Source organism: Elephas maximus, chromosome 14, assembly GCF_024166365.1.
Source record: "Elephas maximus indicus isolate mEleMax1 chromosome 14, mEleMax1 primary haplotype, whole genome shotgun sequence".
NCBI classification, from domain to species: Eukaryota; Metazoa; Chordata; class Mammalia; order Proboscidea; family Elephantidae; genus Elephas; species Elephas maximus.
Window position 1 is genome coordinate 86,721,183 of NC_064832.1, and position 16,653 is coordinate 86,737,835.

The 16,653-nt window shown below is 36.8% G+C and overlaps 1 protein-coding gene across 1 annotated transcript in view; it reads left to right on the forward strand.

The window, feature by feature from the left end:
• Positions 1–16,653, forward strand: part of GPC5 (glypican 5) — a 1,599,408-nt gene that overhangs the window by 1,111,749 nt on the left and 471,006 nt on the right. The window lies entirely within an intron of this gene.

Here is a 16,653-nt window from a genome sequence, read left to right on the forward strand (position 1 = left end):
AAGCTGTGACCACGGAAATGCAAAACGACTATGATTGAGAACAGTTGTGCTGAGAAAAGAGTGCCAAAACATTAGTAAGACTTTTGTTGCAAAAAATACATAAACCGTTTTAATTAACTTGAGTTAAAAAGTGGATTAGATTATTTTCCTGAAGCATTCAACTACAACAATAAATCTGCAACTTCTAAATAATGATTTTCGCTAATACTATTTAAATAAATCTCACAGCAGTAACTCCATTATATAATAATCTTAAGAGCTATTTAATTTTTTTTTCTAGTTCTCAGTTTTTTAAATATCTGCTACAATTCTGGCAGCTGAATATATTCCACTTTTGCCTATCAGAGATTCCTTAAGATAGGGAAATACGGCTAAGTTTTCTATAAAATTGTTGTTGTTGTTAGGTACCCTTGAATCGGTTCAGACGGAGAACGACCTTTGAACGAGAACAAAACACTGACCTGTCCTGCACAATCCTCACAATCGTTGCTGTGCTTGAGCCCATTGTTTTAGCCAGTGTGTCAATCCATCTTGTTGAGTGTCTTCCTCTTTTTCGCTGACCCTCCACTTTACCAAGCATGATGTCCTCCTCTAGGGATCCCTCCTGATAACATGTCTATAAAATTACTTACAACCAATTCATGTAAAAACACTTACAAAAATCTGTTCCTAAAGATTTACAGATGATACTATTTATAAAAGTTTAAAGATTAACTATACAAATTAGTGTGTATTTCCTGAAAAAATATGCTCTGTAAATATTATTGTGTGAAAAATTCTTCTTTTCCCTTCTGTTACCATTGGGAATTATGATTTATGGTAGATGGTTTGGACCTTATGTTTATTGAGAACAAACATGAATTGAACAGGACAGTTGACATTGTCCTAAGATAATTATGTTGCAGTGTGTGTGTGTGTGTGTGTGTGTGTTTTAAATAAAGCCAATTAATTTCAGAGTTTAATAGTGTTGGTTTTCTAAGGTGAATGTGTTTTCATTTTGTGATTAATTAGTGTCATTACCACTTAGCTGCCCTGATTAAACATCTGTTTAAGTACCAAACTCAAAGAAATAATTTATGTATGCATAATGATTTATGTAAATTCATATATAAATTAGCTATGTATAGATACCAAGATAGAGGATATACATATATATATTTATGAAATGGTTATGCATATATATAAGATTGCACTCTGCACACAAACACACAGACACACACATATATAGACAGACACACACCAGGTTATTAACCTTTTGACATACAGTTCTCCTGATACTGTAGTTTAAATTATCACACTACTTTGGACTCACAGTCATTAAGTCATAATTCACCTTCTGAAGTCTCCAATCCTCTGTGTCATTGAGGACATACAGAACAGCCTTCACAAACTAAGTGTTGTTGAAAACTCCTATCATAAAGAAACAAAGAACATTTCATTCCTTCATTCACTCATTTATTTACCTAACAAATAGTTATGGCGTGCTTACCTTATGCTTGTCAATGTTCAAAACATGTAAAACACATCAGAGAACAGAACAAAGAAACCTGTGTTTATGGAGCTTATGTTCTAGGTAGGATAGAGCATGAATAAAAAAGAAACATAATAATTCAGTAAATGATATAATGTGCCTTGTGGAAAACTTCCTTCCTTGAGCCAAATCAGACCTGCCCCCTGTTTTTATAACCCCCATAAGGTTTTTTGTTTTTTTTTTTAGCTTTTAAATGGTTGAAAAATTTCAGAAGAGTTCATGACATGTAAAAATTATAAGATACTAAAATACCTGTGACCATAAATACAGTTTTATCAGAACATAGACATGTTTGTAGGTTTATGTATTGTTTATAGCTGCTTTCGCACTACAACGGGAGACTTGAGTAGTTGACACAGAGACCATGTGGTCAGCAAAGACTGAAATATTTACTCTCTGCTCCTTCCAGGCAATGTTTGCTGGAACAAACATTATCCCTACATTATCCAGACCAGACCTCAATTCATTAATACATTATTTTGCTTAAAGCCTTTCCAAATAAAAAATTCAAACATTGGGGTGTTTGCTGGTTAGAAATATAGTGGGCCCGTAAGGTCAACCAAGTGTCTTTATTAATAGATACATTAAAAAAAATTTACTACCAGATAAATGCAGAGTTCAAAATATGCTTTGCATTAAACTAATAATGCTATGTGTCTGATGCTTTAGCTGCATGGATATATTAAATTCATAAAGGGACCCACTGAAATAGGTACTTTTATTTCTATTTTATAGACAAAGACTACTGAGGAGGAGGAAATTTGAATGACTTGTCCAAAGTCAGCTTAGACCTGGTGGGTGGTTGAGTCTTGATTAAATCTAGGTGTCCTTATTCTAAATCTAATCTTCTTTCTTCTACCCTAGAGTTGCCTTTAAGTCATGCATTGTACAGAGTATTGACTTTACAGCTCCTTAACACTGCTTAGCAATCAAGCAACAGTGAAATTGAAGTGTTCTCTGTAATTTGGGTTGGAGCGGTGTGGATTGCTATCTAAGTCCAGAGAGAAGTAACTCAAGCTTATTTTATTGGACAGACATAACAAGCAAGCATGTTTCCTACTTAGTGGTTTCAACTCTGCTTATACCGCAAGAAAAATATGTTCAGTTAATAAACACCAAACCTCATCTTACTTTATGCCTACTTAATCAGGAATATTAGCTATTTCTTTTTTTTTTTTTTTTCTGATAAACCAAATTTTAGGATGAATTGGTGGAATGGGTTGGGGGATAGTGGCACAGAAGAGGCTGTAAGATTAACTAAAATAAGGATCAAGGGTAGAGAAACAGGACCGATTTTATCAAGGGCTGTAGCAGTGATAATCATAGATAAAAGTGAGCTGTGGGTTCAGGTAAAAACAGAGGTTCTGATAAACAAACAGACTGTGTCATCCTAAAGGGTATGAAGTAAACCTACCAAGGACCACGAGGGTGTACCCTTGCAAGAGCAGGATTGAAAGGGAGACCTAATCCAAAAAAAAAAAAGCCAAACCTGTTGCTGTTAAGTTGATTCTGACTCATAGTGACCCTATAGGACAGAGTAGAACTGCCCCATAGGGCTTCCAAGGAGCACCTGGTATATTCAAACTGCTGACCTTTTGGTTGGCAGCCATAGCTCTTAACCACTGTGCCACCAGGGCTACCAAAACGGAGGCATAGGGGAGGATTATTTGAGATTTTAAATAGTAGGAGACCTTTGAATTCCTTACTTTTAGGAAACATTAAATAACTTGATAAACCAAAAACCAAAACACTTGCTACCAATTCGATTTCAAGTCACAGCAACACCATGTGGTTCAGAGTAGAACTGTGCTCCATAGGGCTTTCAATAATGTTTTCTAAATAAGGATGAAATCAAGATCTACCAAGGTTTTCTGTTTTTGTTTTTGTGAATTTTTTTTGGTCCTGGCTTCCTATTTCTGATTTTTTCCCCATTTTATTTTATAAATTATAAATTATTAGTAATGTGAATTGGAGGGTCACTGTAAAAATGATGTGGGAGAAGTATCTGACCCCTCTAACTTCTCAAAGGGAAAGGAGAATCAAAATCAACAGCCCAAGGCTGATTCCTATGAGGTGAAGTTCAAACGTGCCTCCTCTCTCCTCCATCTTTACCAATTCTGACACCAGCTGTCTCTCTACTTCTTGCTGGGTTCAATAATTCATTGCAATGGCCACACAGGACTCACAGACTATACTCATGATTATGGGGGTTTATTAGGGAGTAACAGATTACAATTCAGGCTCAGGAACACTCAAGGATACAGTTCTTCCATCAGGACAGCCTCTTCCCAGCTGTGCTCTTAGGCTCTGTCCAAAGGCACTCACTTTCTTGCTCCATGGACCAGCAAGCCCATTTTGCCATCTCCTGCAGGTCTCTCCTGCATTGGTGGTTGTAGGCTCTTCTCTTTCCTGCTTCCGGGGTGGCTCATTTCAAGCCCTGAGAGATGGCAAAACTGAGCACTCCCTTTGGTGGTCCACAATTACCCTATTACACAGTCCCGTCCAATCACCTGGGTGGGAGTTACAAAACTATGGCTAAAAAAAAAAAAAAAAAAAAATGGCTAGAAATGCCATATTAATTAATTCGTTACACCACAGTCACTCACTCATTAATTCAAAAATATTTCTTGAGTTCAATTTATCAGGTCAGATACTATGCTAATCCTAGACAATGTAGTAATGAAGACCACCATGGCCTCTTTAATCTTACATTATACTGTGGAAATAGACAGTAAGCTACTCATTATACACAATTTATTATTTAATTATAATTATAGCAAACTCTATAAAGGAGTGTAGGATACTTTGAAACCATATGAGGGAAAATTATCTAGTAAGGCGTAGATTTTTAAGGATAAAATTTTTAGGCTAAGAACTTAGAGATGAGTAGGGATTTCTTTCTAAGTAAAAATGGAGTGGGATATTTGAACAAGTCTTAAAAAAATTTTTTTTTTTTTTTAAGGCTTGGAGGAGAAAGAGTAGAGAAAGAAGTCAAGGAGTTAGCGAGGGTGAGACCATATATGCTCTTTAATACTATGTTCATGATTTTATGGTAAAAATAATTTGAATTAATTGAATTATTTTAAACAGAAGATGATTTTTTTAAAGAAAGGTTCCAGAAAGGGGAGTAATTGGAAGAAGCCCATAATGAATGTGAAAGACCAATTAGAAAATAACTGATGTGGCCCACATAGAAGATAAGTTAGGGGTGCAGAAGTAGAGCCAGAGAAAAGTAGGTAGTTGTGAGAGCTATTTAGAAAATAGAATTATAAGTATCTAGCGGCAGTGTTAAAAAGCAAAGTGTTACAAAACAAATCTGTCACTTTGAGAACTGTGGTGTACCTGACTCAAACAATGGTATTTTCAATCGCATTATAAGCATGCAAAAACTGGACAATGAATAAAGAAGACCCAAGAAGAACTGATGCCTTTGAATTATGGTGCTGGTGAAGAATGTTGAATATACCACTGACTGTCAAAAGAACAGACAAATCTGTCTTGTAAGAAGTCCAACCAGAATGCTCCTTAGAAGCCAGGATTGGTGAGACTTTATCTAACGTACTTTCAGCATGTTATCAGGAGGAACTAGCCCCTGGAGAAAGACGTCATGTTTGGTAAGGTAGAAGGTCATTGAAAATGATGTGGATGGATTGCAACAAGGTTGCAACAATGGGCTGAAATATACCAAAGATTGTATAGATGGCACAGGACCAGGAAATGTTTTTGTTCTGTTGTACACAGGATAGCTATGAGTCAGAACTGACTCGATGGCACCTAACAAGAAAGTGGATAATTGGATATGGGGAATAAGGAATCAGTCTAAGAATGATTCTCAGATTTCTGGCTTCCATGACTGGGTACATAGATATACCAGTGACTAAGAAAGAAAACTGGAGGAAGACCAAGTTTTGTGGGAAAGACCACAAGATATGGCTTTGAGGTATTGAGTTTGAAGTATCTATGAGATTTCTTACACAAGATGTTTACTGTTCAATTAGCAATATGGGACTGATGTTCAGAGGGAAGGTCCTAACTGGAGATAAAAATTTAGAAATAGTAACTGGGATGTTGATATAAGTCATCATAGCGGGCAATACAAAAGGGATTGGGTGTTGAGAACAGATCCAGAAGCATGTCCTGAGGGACTGTGGGTCATATCAAGGAGGATGAGTAACCTCTGAATGCTGCTGAAAGCTAAAGTAAAAAGAGCACTGAAAAATACTTCTTAGAAATAGTAATATGCAGATCATTGGTAAATTTGCAAGATACATTTTAGTGGAAAGGTAGAGACTGAAGCCATATATAGGCGTACATTATGGATGAAGACCTGGTGAAAGCAAATATAGACAACTCTTTCAAGAAACGTGGTTGTGAAGAAAAGGATCTTTGATGATAGTGATGTCAAAGGAGGTAATATTATGAGAAGAACATTTTAAGATGGCAGATACTGGAAGAAGCAAATTCGAATTGTGCTAAGAGGCATCTGGAGTCCCTGGATGGTGCAAACAGTTAACACTAGGCTGTTGAATGCAAGGTTGGAAGTTCAAGTCAACCCAGAGGTGGCTCAGAAAAAGACCTAGCACATCTGCTTCAGAAAAGCCAGTCATTGAAAACCCTACGGAGCACAGTTACACTCTGACATACACGAGGTCACCCTGAATTGGAATCGACTCGGCAGCAATTTGTTTAAGAGAAATTCAGTATAGAGAAGCGGTTGGAGCTTTGGTAAATGGTATCATATCCTAGTTTTCCCTAAAAATTTAGGTTGACATCTATCGTCACTGGGTAATTATTAATAATTACTCCTTTCAATCATAAAGTGTATGGGTTTAGATAATAATTCCACCTAGGGTGGTCAACCTAGACATAAATCAAAAACCAATCAAGCAACACTGAAATTTAAGTGTTCTCTGTAATTTGGGAATATCATAACGCGTTGTCACTTATGCAATATTCTTTGCACCATTGACTTCAAGTCGATTCAGACTCATAGTGAACCTGTAGGACAGAGTAGAACTGCCCCATATGATTTCCAAGGCTGTAAATCTTTATGCAAGCAGAGTGGCACATCTTTCTCCCGAGGTGCTGCTGGTGGGTTCCAACTGCAGAACTTTGGGTTGGCATTCAAGTGCTTAACCACTGTAGCACCAAGGCTCCTTTATAGCAAAAGATTACAGACAGAAATTTCAGGTAATATCAGGCAGGTAGAGCCATTGCTTTGCAAAATCTGTATGTTGCACCCCCCTTTGAGGAATGTGAGTATGTATGTGTGATGGTTGCTTAATTAACATTATTTGATGATACCTCATTTAAATTATTTGGATTTCCCATAACCCACTGTCAATATAATATCCCCCAAACCAAAAACCAAACCTTGCTGCCCTCAAGTCTATTCTGACTCATGGCAACCCCATGTGTGCCCCACAGGTGCAGAATTAGAAGAGATGAAATAAACTTACTGGCTTTGGTAAGACATGGCAGTCTTCATGCATCAAACCTCTTACACTGTTTATCATATTAAACTTCATATGAAAAAAGTTATCTCTCTCCTCCACCAGACTATTAGAGCCACACATATTCTAGTATATGCCTGATGTAGTAAGTGTTCAAATAGAAAAAAAAAAAAAACTTTTTTTGAAGTCAGAAATTATCCTAAAAAAAAAGAGAAATAAAAATATTAGTGAACTTGAATCATTTGGTATAGCAAATACATAAAAATATTGTAGCTGAAATTGTTTCAAATTTGTTTCTATTTCTCTTATTTGAAAATAACAAGTTTGAGAAATTGAAAATTATATTGGGGTAGGTAATTGGGAAGGAAGGAGCCCTGGTAGCACAATATTTAAGTGCTCGGCTGCTAGATGAAAGGTTGATGGTTCCAAACCACCAAGCAACCTGGCAATCTACTCCTGTGAAGATTAAAAAAAACAAAACAAAACTGTTGCCGTTGAGTCGATTCTGACTCATCATGACTGTATGGGACACAGTAGAACTGGCCCATTGTGTTTCCAAGAGCGACTAGTGGATTCGAATTGCCTACCTTTGGTTAGCAGCTGAGCCCTTAACCACTGCACCACCAGGGCTCCAAAAGGAGAGAATAGGGAGTGATTGTTAAATGGCATAGGGTTTCTTTTAAAGGTATGATAAAATGTTCTAAAATTGATTGTGATCATGGTTTCAAAACTCTGTGAATATACTAAAAACTTTTAATTTGCACACTTCCAACGGGTGAATTGTAGGGTATGTGAATTGTATCTCAATGAAGCCACTATATTAAAAATAAATAAATAGAAGACCTAATTATCTGCTGATGAGCACAGAGATAGGAGATAAGAGGGTTGGGAAGCGGGGAGATGATTTGAAATAGGTAGTTGATTTTTTTCTAACATTTTATTGTAGTTTAGGTGAAAGTTTACAGAGCAAAACAGTTTCCCATTCAACAATTTATACACAGCTTGTTTCTGTGACATTGGTTGCAACCCCTGAAATGCCCTGAATATGTACGCACTCTCCACTTTCTCCCCGGGTTCCCTATGTCCGTTCTCCCAGCTTTTCTGCCCTTCCCATCCTCCTGAACATTACTGCCCTTTAGGTCTCCTATAGTTGATTGCTCTGAGGTGTTTGTTCCTCACTGGTGTTATTGTTCATTTTATAGGCCTGTCAATTATGTGGCTGTAATGTGATCTCCAGGAGTGATTTCAGTTCCAAGTCTGAAGGGCATCTAAGGGCCATAGTCTCGGGAGTTCACCAATCTAAACAATAAGTTGATTTTAAAGAATCTGTATGGGAACGGGAGGGAAGTAATGTTTCTAGATAGCTAAAGGACAATGGAGGGGCAAAGACCTGAGGTTCTGAGATCATTAAAATAACCAAATTCTTAACTATATTAAATATATGTTATGTAAGGCCAGGCTTATAATGTGTGATGATCAAGTTTTGTCTTAAGATATTACATTTTGTCTGATAGCATAAGATTAGAATTTGCACTTTAGTTTGATTCTCTCAAAAATTATTTGGCATGCAAGGAAACTGGGCAGATAAAGTGTAAGATTTCAAATATTTTTCTTCATGTTTAGGTTTGCGTGGTGAACAGAAAGAATAGCAAGTTACCAGAAATATTAGAAATATAGGTAGAGAAATAGGGGAGGGAAAGTACTTTATTCACAGTACTCTTGCCTGAAGAGAGCCTATGCCTACTGCCAGGAAATCAACCCACCCTCCCGTTCCTTCCACATTGCCAACCCCTAGCCCCGGAGAGTAAACATCAACCACCTAACGTAAATCGTAGATAATCAACTTCTTCTCACATTGCTTATGAGCTGAGTACAGCAGAGTACAAGGAGATGGGCAAACCCAATAAAATGAACTGTCAGTTTTGCCAAGGGAAGCACTTAAGACTAGTTATGCATATGAGCTGCAGCAACTCATTTAGTCATAAAAGTCAATGAGACTGTCACCTTGGTCATCAAGGGAACCACTACGACGGCAAGAAAACAAACCTGAGCTTTCATAACAATGAGGCAGAAGCTGCGTCCTTCATTAGGCCACAGCCAAACCAAGCTGTAGTTTTTGTGTTTGTCAGTTGAGAAAATAGTAAGCATTATCATCACTCAATTCTGGCCATAACAAATGACTTTTTCTTCCTTTCATGATACATCGCTCTTCCTTAAATGGTACTTTCTTGCTAGAATACTTTGTGCAGTGAAAGGAGATGAATCACCTGAATAAGAATTTTACTTCAATCCTGATTCTGTCGTCACCCTCTTGATGAAAAGGCCAATGTTAAATAGGAGTAAATGTCATCTTTGAGCTTCAGTTTCCTCAATAAAGAGTGAATTTAATACCATCAAACTCATGTTTGTCTTGAAGTTTCAGAAGATTATGGATTGTGGTCAGAAGTTCTGGGCCACCCACTTCTAGTTTGGGAATTCTGTATTTTGTGTTAACTCTGATTGAAACACAAAGTCCAGGGTAATAAAATTCTTCAAGAATTATTTGAGTACATTATTAGGTCCTCACAATGAAATATGTTTACAATGTCTGAGACAGAACTAGGGATGCTATCTTGCTAATGGCAACACTTTTCAGTGTTTTGACCCTTTCTCTTATCTAATTTCTAATTTTCCGCCTCATCACATTACTTGCTTATTATTTTGCTAATAATAAAGCGGGAATAATAACAATCCCACAACTGTTTTGTGTATTAATTTGTTAATTTTGTTAAGCAATTGGAAGACCAAAAGCGCTAAATGTTATTGTTGTTTGGAGAATGAAGATGTCTCCAACAAAGCACAGAGAAGGAAATGCAATCTTACACTAAATTCAACCTGATGCTGCTGTTAGTTTAAACGTCTTAGCTAAATGGTACCAACTGAGATCATTAACTTTGCTTTCATAGCAATTTTCTTAATGTTACTTAGCAACATCATTTTGAAAATACCCGTTTCACACCAGTGTAGCCTAAGGAGCATCATTAGCAGTAAAATTACGCGTTTCATTGCATAGCCAGCGAAGAGTTAATGTACTGCCCCGAGGATCTATCACTGGCTGCACCAAGATGGCTCAGTCAACGTGCATTCATTTACACACACCTCAACAATGGGAACCACATTAAAAAACCAAAAAACCAAACCCACTTCCGTTGAGTCGATTCAGACTCATAGCAACCCTATAGGACAAAGTAGAACTGCACCATAGAGGAACCACACTACCAGGATAAATATGCACCCACCGTAAATTCGGTCTAGTAAAGGAAGCACTTCCACCTGTGGGCTGTTGCAAAGTATCCATTTAGTTTCTGTACACTATTGTCTAATAAATATATAAATCAACAAAAAAGGTTTAGGTAAGATGAAGATTATTTGAAACCTGAAAAACTGAAATGTACCGAGCACTTCTACCCCTTGAGAATTGCATGAATATCTCTTAATATAAATGAGGGCTGACCATGCCTTCAACAAATGAAAATTCCTTTAATAATATGACAATTCCTCAAGGGTAATGACTTCTCCAGAAATCAATGCAATATAACAACTATAGACACTTAAAAGCAACAGAAACTTTAGAGTTAAGCCAATTATTTATTTTCCATATGTCTCTTTTGTATTTCTTCAGTTGCTTATAATTAACATGTATAATATTTTGAGAAATAAGCAATTTTATTACCATTGAGCAAAGTGTTTAATCCAGATTAAATAGCAAATATTTATTGATTTGCGATGTACATAAAAGTATTCAATGTGACAGGCACTATTAATCAATTTATTTTGAAATTACTAAAGCAAACTTTTATGCATTCTCATTTTTATTATAGAAATAATAAGCCTTTATATTTTGGGTACATAGGCATTTTCTGTTCAAATGAAAGGCAGTGGTCAATCACATTCGTAAGAGAAGAAAGAGTACAACAGCACTTAAAGATTATTAATAAGTTAAATCTCTTTCATCACTTCATGACACAATCTGATTTTCTTTCTAATCCTCTGGTCTCTCTAATATTGCTCTCCTATTTTACCTATTTTTTAAAATATTGATTTTTTCTCAAGACTTACTTTCTTGGTCTTTGTTTACACAATTAATGGCTTCAACTGTTGTGTTTATGGTTATATTTATATATAGTTGACAATTCAACCAATATCCATCTATTCATCCATCCACTCATCCATATATCACCCACCCATCCACTCATCCATTCACCCATTCATTCATTTAACATGTATTGGGTGCTGCTGTATTCCAGACAACTGAACTAGGTGTTAAGGATTCACAAACGAATAAGATATGTCGCTCCCTTCGAGGGTCAAATTAATGTTGAAAATTTCTGTCTTCGTAGGCTGACACCACCTCAGACTCAACATGTCTAAAATTAAATCTTTTATCCATTCCAAACTGGATCTCCGGCCAACACTTTGTATTTCTGTTCATGGCTGTTAGTTGTTTCCAATCTCTGAGGCTAAATTAACTCTATGGGGCAGTTCTACCCTGTCCTGTAGGGTTGCTATGAGTTGGAATCGACTTGATGGCTCTGGGTTAGGTTTTTTTCGTTAGGAGGCTAAATTTACTGACTCTGCTCTTCCCATGATACCTACCCAATTAATCTCCATCTCTGCCATTTTTTCATTATTACTTCATATTAGTACTATTGGGGTTTGCAAAATTTCCTTATTTAAAAAAAGAAAGATTTTTTAAATGTTATCACAATAAATCATGATCAGGGTAAACATATAGATTAAAACTATCAAACAGTGTCAAAATACAAGTAAAACCTACAAAAGCCAAAACCTGTGTAAGGCAGAAACCTATCAGAGAAGAAAATGCAAATATTTTCCACGAATAGAGAATGATAGAAAAATGATAAGACCGTCAAAGGTGTAAAACTTGCAAGACCTGGAAAAACAAGGCAGTCCCTTCATGTTCCTGCTCTCACAGGTTTCACTGTATATTGAAAATGTATCATCTTCCACCCCTACCCATTTACAGACCCACTTCTGAGGTGCAATAATATTAGCTACCATTTCTAACATTTATTGATTACTGCCTGTACGCCAGGCATCAGACTATGTTTTATTCACTGTCCAATAAAATTACCCACAGCCCCATTTAGAAGATTCTATTTCAGTCATCCTTTTAGAGTTGAGGAAATTGAGGATTAGAGGGATGAGATGACTTGATTAAAGTCAGATAACTAAGGAGTGGCTGTTCAGATTTAAACCAGGAAGCCAGGTTCCAGAGCTCAGGCTCTTCCCTCTTTGGCCCTAGAGCTTTTGTAAGAGTAGATTATCTTTCACCTTTCTTCCTGTTGTTTATGCCCATAATCCTATAAGACATGCCTTTATTTTTTAATCAACTTTAAACAATGTCTATTTCCTCCTTACTAGGAATGATAACAATTTAGTTCCTTTCCCTAAAACTACTTTCACTATTTCTCCCTTCCAAATAAACGTTTACTTTTAGGTTAAAATTTTAAAAATCTAAAAATACATATTTATTTGGAAGGGAGAAATAGTGAAATTGGGTTTATTGTCTTCATTTTCTTTCATTTTTACCAAACAGTGCATATTATACAAACTACTTGTCTTAGTCATCTAGTGCTGCCATAACAGACATACCACAACCGGATGGCTTTAACAAAAAGAAATTTATTTTCTCACAATCTGGTAGGTTACAAGCCCAAATTCAGGGTGTCGGCTCCAGGGGAAGGCTTTCTCTCTCTGTTGGCTCTGGAAGAAGGTCATTGTCCTCAATCTTCCCATGGTCGAGGAGCTTCTCAGGTGCAGGGACTCTGGGCCCAAAGGACTTTCTCTGCTCATGGTGCTGCTTTCTTGGTGGTGTGAGGTCCCCAACTCTCTGCTTGCTTCCCTTTCATCTCTTTAGAGATAAAAGGTGGTGCAGGCCACACCCCAGGGAAACTCCCTTTACCTTGGATCAGGGAGGTGACCTGAGTAAGGGTGGTGTTACAAGCCCATCCTAATCCTCTCAACATAAAATTACAATCACAAAATGGAGGACAACCCAACAATACTGGGAATCATGACCTAACCAAGTTGACACATATATTTTGGGGGGGCACAATTCAATCCATGACACTACTCTATGCCTTTTTTTCACCTAAAAAAATGTTGCTAATATTTCTATGTCTTCATTTTACAGTTCTATTATTATTTTTAATGGCTATCTAAATTTCCACACTATATTGTAATGTATCTACATGAATTTTATCAGTCCCCTATTAATGGATATTTAGGCTGTTATTGTTGTTGTTGTTAGGTGCCGTCGAGTCGGTTCTGACTCATAGCGACCCTATGCACAACAGAACGAAACACTGCCCGATTCTGAGCCATCCTTACAATCGTTGGTATGCTTGAGCTCATTGTTGCAGCCACTGTGTCAATCCACCTCGTTGAGGGTCTTCCTCTTTTCCGCTGACCCTGTACTCTGCCAAGCATGATGTCCTTCTCCAGGGACTCATCCCTCTTGACAACATGTCCAAAGTATGTAAGTCTCGCCCTCCTTACCTCTAAGGAGCATTCTGGTTGTACTTCTAAGACAGATTTGCTCGTTCTTTTGGCAATCCGTGGTATATTCAATATTCCTTGCCAACACCACAATTCAAAGCCATCAATTCTTCTTCGGTCTTCCTTATTCTTTGTCCAGCTTTCACATGCATATGATGCGACTGAAAATACCATGTCTTGGGTCAGGCACACCTTAGTCTTCAAGGTGACATCTTTGCTCTTCAACACTTTAAAGAAACCCTTTGCAGCAGATTTACGCAATGCAATGCGTCTTTTGATTTCTTAACTGCTGCTTCCATGGCTTTTAATTGTGGATCCAAGTAAAATGAAATCCCTGACAACTTCAATCTTTTCTCCGTTTATCATGATGTAGCTCATTGGTCCAGTTGTGAGGATTTTTGTTTTCTTTATGTTGATGTGCAATCCATACTGAAGGCTGTGGTCTTTGATCTTCAATAGTAAGTGCTTCAAGTCCTCTTCACTTTCAGCAAGCAAGGTTGTGTCATCTTCATACCACAGGTTGTTAATGAGTCTTCCTCCAATTCTGATGGCCCATTCTTCTTCATATAGTCCAGCTTCTCATATTATCTGCTCAGCATACAGATTGAATAGGTATGGTGAAAGAATACAACCCTGACGCACACCTTTGCTGACTTTAAACCAATCAATATTCCCTTGCTCTGTCTGAACAACTGCCTCTTGATCTATGTAAAGATTCCTCATGTGCACAATGAAGTGTTCTGGAATTCCCATTCTTTGCAATATTTAGGTTACTTTTGCCTTTTTATTACAAATAATATTACACTGAATAGTGAAGGTCTCTGTGATTCCAGATTTAGGAATATTTTTCTTTGAAGTACGAAGAGACACAATGGAAGTCTTAACTCTTGCAGGAGCTTGTTTATTTAGAGAAGAGCCCTTTTGTTTCCCCCTAAGAGTGTATGCCAGACTGTCTGTCCTTTGACTACAGATGGAGTAGGTATTCAGAGTCACTCTGTATGATGACCCACAATAAATGGCCCTATGTAACCCTGATACTCACTGCTCTTCTCCATATCACCAACTCTGAGCCTGCTCTTTGCAGGTTCTGCAAAATAGCTTGGTCTCCATTTCTACGGCAGTGCCCAGGAAACCTCTTAGAGCCATGGCTTCCTCTGCTGTGTTGCTTTTTTAAAAATATTTAAAAAAAATTTTTTTTTCAATTTACTTTCTGTGTTCCAAAATTGTATTTTGATGTTTATCGTACAATGATGATGACATTTTCCAGTCTCCTTGTTGTTATGGGATCATTTCCTTTCGTATGTCTTTACTGTTAGTTACATTGACTCTCAGATGGAAGGCTAGATTAAAAAAATCATAATATAAGTTTTATGGTGGAAAATTATATTTATTTTTAAACAAAATGTTACAATCACAGTGTTACCTGAAAGAAAATGAGAACCTTCCCTTTTTTCTTTAGGGTCCTTCTGGGTTATTTTTGTGTTTTTGTTTGCTTGTTCAACTTTACTGTCTATATTTTTCTCCCCCTATTTTTCACCCAGGCAGGCTTTGACCACATATGAGATTACATACAAATCAGGAAATAAAAGAATTGAAAAGCAGAAATGCAGGAACTATAAATGAAAGATAGAGGCCAAAGACCAGTGAAAACTGGAACAAGGATATGCATATAAACTACAAGTTATGCACAAGCTACAGTGTAGTTGATTCATCTGTTCACCTAACTGTTGTGAATTAGATTATAGGAGAGCTATAAAGATGAGAGAAAAATAGGTAGAACTAGTTAAGTCATGCTGAAAATTGGACCACCAATCACCGTAATGAGATTTTGATGAGAGATTGCCTCTCATAGTGAGAGCATCTTACCGGACAGAGTGTGTGTGAGTTAGGAAGGCGCTGGTTGTGTTGATTTACTGAAACATGGTAGGTTGTATTCTGAGATGGAACCTAGCAAGGAGACTCTCAAGGATGATTGTGGCTATGTAGTATTTTGCTTTATGAGTCAGAATCAACAAAAATGCAATGTTTTTTTTTTTTTTTTTTTTTGTCTTAACTTTCAAACCTAGTTCCTGTATAAGATAGGGCTCCATTAAATTGCAGTTGACTAGTCAATGTTATACGATGTAACTACTTGCCCCCAAGATGATAGATACATGGTTTATTATGTGATTCTTATTATAAAATGTACAAATTCCCCAGAGGGAGAAAAATATTCTTGGACCTTAGCTCTGATATAAATTTTTGAGTGGCACTGAATTGAGGTGACTATGGAAGAAAGATCCACAAGAACAAGGTCCTTGACAGCATTGTGAATGGATACCTACCAGGTCACTCTACTGCCTCCATAGTGATGGGAGAAAAGGAACTAAAGACAGAAGTATCATTCTTTTATTTCTAAGCCTGGTGTAATCTCCAGAGGTATCCGTTAAAGAAACCTGTGGTGGATGACACTAGGAGTATTTTTTTTTTTTTAATAATTCCATTGGAGTCATCTCGTGAGATATATCCTTGAAGATGGTTAAGCTGCAATACAAACCTATCCCGATTACCTTTAGAACCTTTTGTAAAATAGAGCTTAAGATCTCAATTAGCTATAGAAACTCACCTTGCTACAGCTTCTTTAGATGCTAAGAAGTGCTGTTTATGACAAGCAAGAGGAAGTGTTTACAGAAAAGCTTCAAGAATATATTTGTATTGTCTTAGCAAAGCATGCAATAGAAAAATTTAAGTCAACTGCCAAGACGGAATAATTTGGACTAATTGACTAGTTCCCAGACAAACTAGAGAAATTTTTGTTTCTTACCTACTTGTTTTATTAAGTATTTTTTATATTAGTCAACAAAAAAGGGAGTTCTATTGCTACTGTTATAGAAAAAACAAACATATAGAATAGGTTGCAAATATCTTCTATCCATTTTCCCATTCCTGGCCCAAAATATGATAGTGCCATGGTCTCTATCAGAATGGATATGGCAGCTGATGATGTAATGATAAATATTTCCTGTCTTGAACCATGTCTTGGCAGAATTGAGCCACATTTTATTTTGCTTGGCTGTTCTGACAAAGAAATCACTCTAATTAAATCACCTCTCAAAGCATCATTTGAAC